Source organism: Pipra filicauda, unplaced genomic scaffold, assembly GCF_003945595.2.
Source record: "Pipra filicauda isolate LSUMZ 115617 unplaced genomic scaffold, ASM394559v2 scaffold282_size1924045_pilon, whole genome shotgun sequence".
NCBI lineage: Eukaryota > Metazoa > Chordata > Aves > Passeriformes > Pipridae > Pipra > Pipra filicauda.
In genome coordinates this window covers 1,611,162-1,618,074 of record NW_024104401.1, presented here as the reverse complement: position 1 = coordinate 1,618,074, position 6,913 = coordinate 1,611,162, and the positions used below count along the sequence as shown (strand labels likewise).

At 58.6% G+C, this 6,913-nt stretch overlaps 1 long non-coding RNA gene across 1 annotated transcript; it reads right to left on the bottom strand.

Annotated features, from left to right (window-relative positions):
• Positions 1-2,244: 2,244 nt before the first annotated feature.
• Positions 2,245-5,871, bottom strand: LOC113984717. Its single transcript, XR_005564078.1, has 4 exons — positions 5,774-5,871; positions 3,008-3,046; positions 2,385-2,463; positions 2,245-2,284 (listed from the first exon to the last, which is right to left on the bottom strand). It is a non-coding gene; the product is annotated as an uncharacterized LOC113984717 (long non-coding RNA).
• Between the last annotated feature and the right edge of the window lie 1,042 nt (positions 5,872-6,913).

Below are 6,913 nucleotides of genomic sequence, written 5' to 3'. Positions count from 1 at the left end.
AGCGTCCCTCCTCGCTAATTTCTGCGCTTTCACCCCAAAAAATCTTCATGTTATTCCCCCCACACACACCCCGGGAGAGACGGGAGACCGCGAGTCCCGCCCTGCCGCCGGAACCGGCCCTTAACTCGAGCAGGGAGCGCTGCACCGCCACGAGAGCCACTGCGCATGCGTCGCCGGTCCCTCTCCTGGCTGCCCTTAGTTACCACGTGATCGCCGGCGTCTTGCCAACGACTGCGCACGCGCCGGCGTCGCCACCTTGCCTGCCCCCCCACCCCGCCGCCCGACCGCCCGGCTTCGCTTTCTTACTGCGGCTCCCCCTCCGCTTTTTCGGCTCCCTGGGGTTCCCCCACCCGCATTTTGGGGTCCCCTTCTCACATTTTAGGGGTGATGACCCCGCAATTTACGGTTCGGGGGGCGGGAGGAGAGGAAACGGGGTGCCCAAGAAGGGGTTTCTTTTTTTTCTTTTTTTTTTTTTCCCCTTTTATTTCATTTTCATTTTATTTCCTTTTTAGTTTTTTTGCCTTTTTTTATTTTATTTTGTTTTTTATATTTCCTTTTTTATTTCGTTTATTTTTTATTCTCTTTATTTTTCATTTTCTCTCCCAGTGCTCCCCAGTAACACCCAGCAACACCCAGTGCTCCCCAGTGCTCCCCAGTAACACCCAGTGCTCCCCAACAACCCCCAGCAACACCCAGTGCTCCCCAGTGCACCCCAGTAACACCCAGTGCTCCTCAACAACCCCCAGCAACACCCAGTGCTCCCCAGTAAACACCCAGTGCTCCCCAACAACCCCCAGCAACACCCAGTGCTCCCCAAAAATTGACCCAAAACCGACCCAAATCACCCCAAAAGCTGACCCAAAACTGACCCCAAAACCTGACCCAAATCATCCCAAAAGCTGACCCAAAACTGACCCCAATCATCCCAAAAGCTGACCCAAAACTGACCCCAATCACCCCAAACAGTGACCCCAAACTGACCCCAAAAACTGACCCAAATCATCCCCAAAACTGACCCAAAACTCTGCATTTATTTGGCACCATTTCCTCTCAGAAACAACATCTCCGATTTAGTTGATTGCTAAAGCCATCATTTTAAAATCATCCCAGGAATCAAAAGGGACTGGAAAACACACACAAATCATTCCTGCACCCACCAAATCATTAGGAATTGGAACCCGATTCCCTCATCTCTCTCCTTGTTCTTCTTGGCTGGAAAACCTGATGATCCCCACTGGCTATTTTTAGGCTGCTTTTCTTCCACAGCTCCTTTCCTCCCAGCTGAAACCTCCTGGCATATTCAGGGCTTATCCGGAGGGAAGCCCCTCTGAGGTATTTCCTCTCGTGGCAATTCTGTGGGATGAAGAAGGAAAAAAAGCACGTCAAGAGCTCCTTCTCCCCCCTTCCTTCGCAAACACCCTCCCAGTTTGTCCTTGGCAGCTCCATCCCCCCGGCACCCGCACCCGACGCTTTGGCTCCGCTGGGAAAGGGACAGCAAGTGCAGAAGCAAGTTCAGTGCTGGGCAGGGGCTCCCTGGGGAACGGCACTTCAGTGCTTTAGTCCGTGGCCTTTCCTGCTGCCCTCCCTCCCGGAGGCAGAGGATGACCCGGCCCTTGTTTCTCCCACGCTTGCAGACCCAGGTCCTGCTCCTTTGGCCCCACTTTTCGTAGCAGACCCGGCATCATTTCCCAGGGTCCCCAGGAAACTTCTGCACTTGACCCATTGCTGAGTGCAGAGCACAGGGCGAGGGAAGGACAAATTTCTCGGCACCCACCCCCTGGAATTTTCCTTCTCCGCAGCACGCTCCCGTTCCCGCTGTCTCTGGAGGTGGCCGCACGAGTCCTCCTTCTCCCAGCACCTCAGAGAATGTCCTCTTCACCCGGGTCCTGCTTACCGGCGTCCAACAAAACACGCTGACGACATTTTTCAGGATGCCAGTGGAGAGATATTAGAGCACACTGCACAGGGAAGCTGAGCCTGCCCCATCCCTGGAAGTGTTCCAGGCCGGGTTGGACGGGACTCGCAGCAACCGGGGACAGTGGAAGGTGTCCCTGCCCACGGAAGACAGGCTGGCCTTTGAAGGTCCCCTTCAAACCAAATCGCTCTGGGATTCCCCTCCAAAATCACTACCCAAGAGACACAGCGATCAAAGCAGAGGGACTGCACTCCCAGCTTTTCTTACCTGCAGGCACACAGCACAGCACGTTGGACAGAAAAGCCACAGGGTTAGTCCTGCCAGAGAGGCGTCCAGCATACCCACGGCGACCGAAGGAAAAGAGGGAGCCTGGGAACACGGAGTAAAAGACACCTTAATTAGGACTACACTGAGCAATAGCCAGGTCATTCCCACAGTTTCACTGTCCAGTCACACAAAAAGCACTCACCGAGGCCTCAGTTAGGATGGCTCCTGACGCTGACCAGGGGAACACCTCCGTTTGCCCCGGGGGGTCAAGAAGAACATCCCTGGGAAGAAGTCACCCCGAACAACAAAAAGGCATAATTAGTGAAGCACGGGGTCCTCTTCTGACTAGACTGCCACCAGCATTCCATAGCAAATGACACGACTGTTCTGTCCCAGACGAGAGAACCCCGTTCTCCCCAACAAACAGCGAGGAGATTTATGGGCACGCCTGAAAATTTCCCGTGAGAAATTTTTTGTAACTAAGGAGCAGGTGCTGTCTTGAGTTGAAGGTATCAATTTGACAGACACTTAGTACAGCAAACTCTTCAGCAGAGCAATTAATTGCTGCCTATTTGAACAGCAGGGGAGAGAAAATGACAGTCTAAGGGAAGACAAGAAAAGCAGAACTGCAATCAGCAGACTTTTCCTCCATCTCTCCCGAGAAAGTCGTGTTTCTCTGTTCTAATAATTCTATGCCCTTTTCTACATGAAACTTACATCAAGGCTGAAAAAACAACTAGAAAACAAGGAGAGAAGCTTTTTAGAATTTCACGTGATTTTCCCAAACCAATCCCAGAAAAGCAGAACTCGGTAGAATGTACTCACCTCGAGGCCTTTGGTCTTTTTTTCCATAAGCTTCGTCACCTGATTGAAAAAGCAGAGTAGACTCGGTATTTAGGCTCACAACAGGAAAACTTCCCCTTCGTTTCCTAAAAGAAACTACATTAATCAGCACAGCTGCAGGCGTGTCTCCAGCTGTTAAAGCCTTTCAGCTTTTCAGAGGGTGAGAATGCCCTGCTAAGGAAGGCTGAAAAATGCTCGGAGCTTGCACAGGTCAAAGAGCACCTCGATTTTGTCTGTGTTTCAGTCCCTGGCTAAAGAAAGGGCAGAACAACCGCAGTCGTTCCCTGCCTTTTCACTAAGAGGTTTTGCCAGGTGCTGGGGCCAGCCCGGGCCCTGCCGGGGCAGCCCGAGCTTTCTGCGGTGGCCCCTTTTGTCCGGGAGGAACCTCCGTCCCTATTCGATCCTGGCAATCGGACTGGCAACGCAAGCCAAGTCACCGGCAGAATTCTGCACCTTTGGTCTCCTCGGAGCGCCCACGGCAAGGGGAAAAAGAACCTTTGGGTCACTGTCCCGAGGACGGAAACCAACAAAACCACACCACCGGACCGAATTCACCCGCAGAAGCCCAAATTCACCGAACGCCTGCTGAACTCAGCAGGAACACACTCCCTCAAGCCCAAGGCATCCTTAGGACGCCTCCGAGTCCGGACTGAAGCTCGGAGAAGCCCGGCACTGACCAAACACCGCCGCTCGCTGCCCCCGACCGCCGGGCGCTGCCTCGCAGTCGCCGCCTGGCGGACACGGCCGGGAACGGCACTGCAGCCGCGCCCCCCCCCTTGCAAGACCCGCGGCGCCTTTCGCGAGGACGGGCCTTTCTTCCCGAAAACCTGCCCTTCCCTAGGAAAAGCCGAGCAATTCACAGAGTTGCTGGTTTTATCCCGGCTTCCCAAAGGACTTCTCTCTCCCGGCGCCGGCGGCAGCGGCAGCAGCAAAGCTCCCCGGGAAGCCCTGACCGAGGATGGGAATTGACACACAACAAGCCAACAGCATGAACTCGGCCCCAAAACACTCCCCAACAGACCAATTTACAGTCACCTTTGCCTCCTCTCCCCCGCGCAGGCACAGGCTTTGGGATTCCAAGGCAAACCCCGAGAGGCCCAGAGAGCAGCAGCCCCTCAGCCCCAGCACGGCCTCCCCCGGGCTCCCCCGGCCGGGAACCGGCCCAGCCAGCCCCTGCTGTGCAGCACAGCAGGCGGGGGGGTGACTTTTGGGACCCCTCCCTGGCCGCTGCAGAGCAATGCAGGCATCGGGGCCAAGTCCTGCCCGGCCCCCGGGCACTGCAGACAGTTCAGCCCCAGCAGCAGCAGCAGCAGCAGCAGCAGCAGCGGGCTGTTCTGCCTCTTGCTCCCCTCTCATTTGGACCCCAACGGTGAGGAACAAGCCCCGGGCACAATCGGCACCGAGCAGCAAGGCCTGGGTGTCAGAGACTGAAGTGTTTGATGATTTATGCATTCTAGGAGACTTTTGCAGGCTTTTGACTTTTTGATGGGCAACTGGGCCCATCCCCCCTCGTCCAGCGCAGAAGATGTCAAGCCCCGAAAAGGCGGGAAGAGCCGAGTTTGCAGGCTTTTGACTGTTACACTGTACCTCTGATGGCCCATGGGAGCCCATCCCCCCCCTTGCCAGTCGGGAAAAGGGCGGGAACCAGGGCAGACACAGCAGCTCTTGCGCAGGGCCCAGGGAGAGGTTGGAGGCTCGAGGTATGGCCCGTGACACTGACCATGGATATGATAATTCATAACTTCTTGGAGTGTGGGGGCTTCCCTCCTTCACCCCCAGCAGATCAAGGCCACCACTTCAGCTGCCAGACATGGAAGCATCGCTGGACCCTGTGGGCGGTGACTATATACATCTGTCCACTCTCAGCTTTTCTTTCTCTTACTCTCCCTTGCTCTTATCCTGCCTTTCTCTCCCCTATGCATTTTTCTCCTCCCCAGAAAGGTTATGACAGCACCCAAAAATGTTAACTTACCTATTGATTCAAAATTGTTAAAATAAATCTTATCCATATATGTTTTCATACACCGATTATTTAGTGTCGTTTCGCTTTAATCCACCCCAAAGGAATTATTGATAAAAACCTGAGTTACCCCCCCTCCCCTTTTCCTGGGGTGGGTCGTAACACTGGGCTCGCCAGAGGCCCGGGCCTGCCTACTCCAGGCTCTGGGCTTCCTTTGCTTTCTTCCGCCGCAATTCTCCTGCCCCGGCAAGCGTTAAAAGACAGACTGCCCGCTGAGACGTGCCCCGAAACAGCCATCAGTTCCCAGGCCAGAAAATCTCAGCGCCACACTTCGAAACCCTGCCGCGAGGCCCCCGGCGAAGCCAAAGGGAGCTGGGATTCCCTGGAGTCCCAGGGAACCGAGGGGAAGGTGGCAAAGGGGCAGAGAGCAAACACACACCCCCCCCAGCTGCTTCTCCCTGCAACCCTCCGGCAGGCGCAGCTGCCCTGGGATTTCATGCCCCTTGTGTCTCTTGCGAGCTCAACGAGCGAACAAAGGGGTCCTGCAAGATCCGCTTCCTCTGTCCCTGAGGCAGCACAGACCCTCCCCGCGGGGGGGGGGCGATGCCAGGGCACATCCGAGCCCGGCCCTGCCGCTCTCGCCGCCCCTTCTCCTGGCGGCGGCACGCAGGTGCGAGTGTCTCCGCAGAGGCGAGAAACCTGCCCGTCGCTTCACCTGCCTGCAGGCCCCGCTGGCCGCGGGAGAGGCAGAAGAGCGGCCGCCGCCCCCCCGCCGGGCCCCCGCTTACCCCGGCGACGATCTCCTGCAGAGCCCGACGTCGGATCTGCCGCCGTGGGTCGCCTCCGGGGGGGGGGAGGCGGCGGCGCAGCCCCGACAGCATCTCCGGGGCACGGCGGGAGCGGAGCGGGGCGGAACGGGGCGGACGGGCAGCGACTGCCTGGGGTCCTCGCGCGTGCGCCGCGCGCCGCGGCGCCGAGAGGGGTCTGCCCGCGCCGGTGCCTGCCGCCGCCCGCGAACCTGCCGCCCGCGCCCGGCGCCGCCGAGCGCCCCGCCCCGTCCCCACAGCGGGAAGCGGCGCGGCGAGACGGCGCTGCGGGCGCGGGGCGGGGGTCCGGGTCGGGGCGGAGGTCAGGCAACAGGATAAACGCCTCTCTGAGGCGAGGGGGCCTCTCCGCCATCTTGAGTGTGGCCTGGGCTAAGGTCCGGTCCTGGCGGCACCATCTCGAGTGTGGCCTCGGGGCGAACTTCCGGGCCTGGGCCGCCATATTTGTGTAGGGCCTTGAAGAACTTCTGGTCCTGGCGCCGCCATCTTTCTTTCGGGGCGGCCTCGGAGCACTTCCGGTTCGGCTGGTGCGCCCTCGAAAACAGCCCGGTCGCTCTCTACTTCCGGTGCCCCACTTTACCCGGAGAACGACCCTCGCTAATTTCTGCGCTTTCGCTCCAAAAATCTTCATGTTATTTCCCCCGCACACACCTCGGGAGAGAGACGGGAGACCACAGCTCCCGCCGTGCCGCCGGAGCCGGCCCTCAAGTCGAGCGGGGAGCGCTGCAGGAGCCACTGCGCATGCGTCGCCGCTTGCCCTCGCCCGCCCGCCCTCACTTACCACGTGATCGCCGGCGTCTCGCTTACGACTGCGCATGCGCCGCCGCCGCCACCTTGCCTGCCCCTCCACCACCACCCCACCCCACCGCCCGCCTTCGCTCGCTCGCTGCGCGCGCCTCGCCCGCTTGGCAGGGGCCCCTCCCTCACATTTCGTGCCACCCCCTCCGCTGCCTTTGCGGCTCCCCGCCCTTCCCCCGACCACCTTTTCGGGTCCCCTTCTCACACTTTGGGGGGGACCCCCAAGTGACGGGGCGGGGCGGGGCGGGGCGGGGAGTAAACCCCGGGGTGCCCAAGAAGGCTTCTTTTTCCCTTTCATTTCACTTG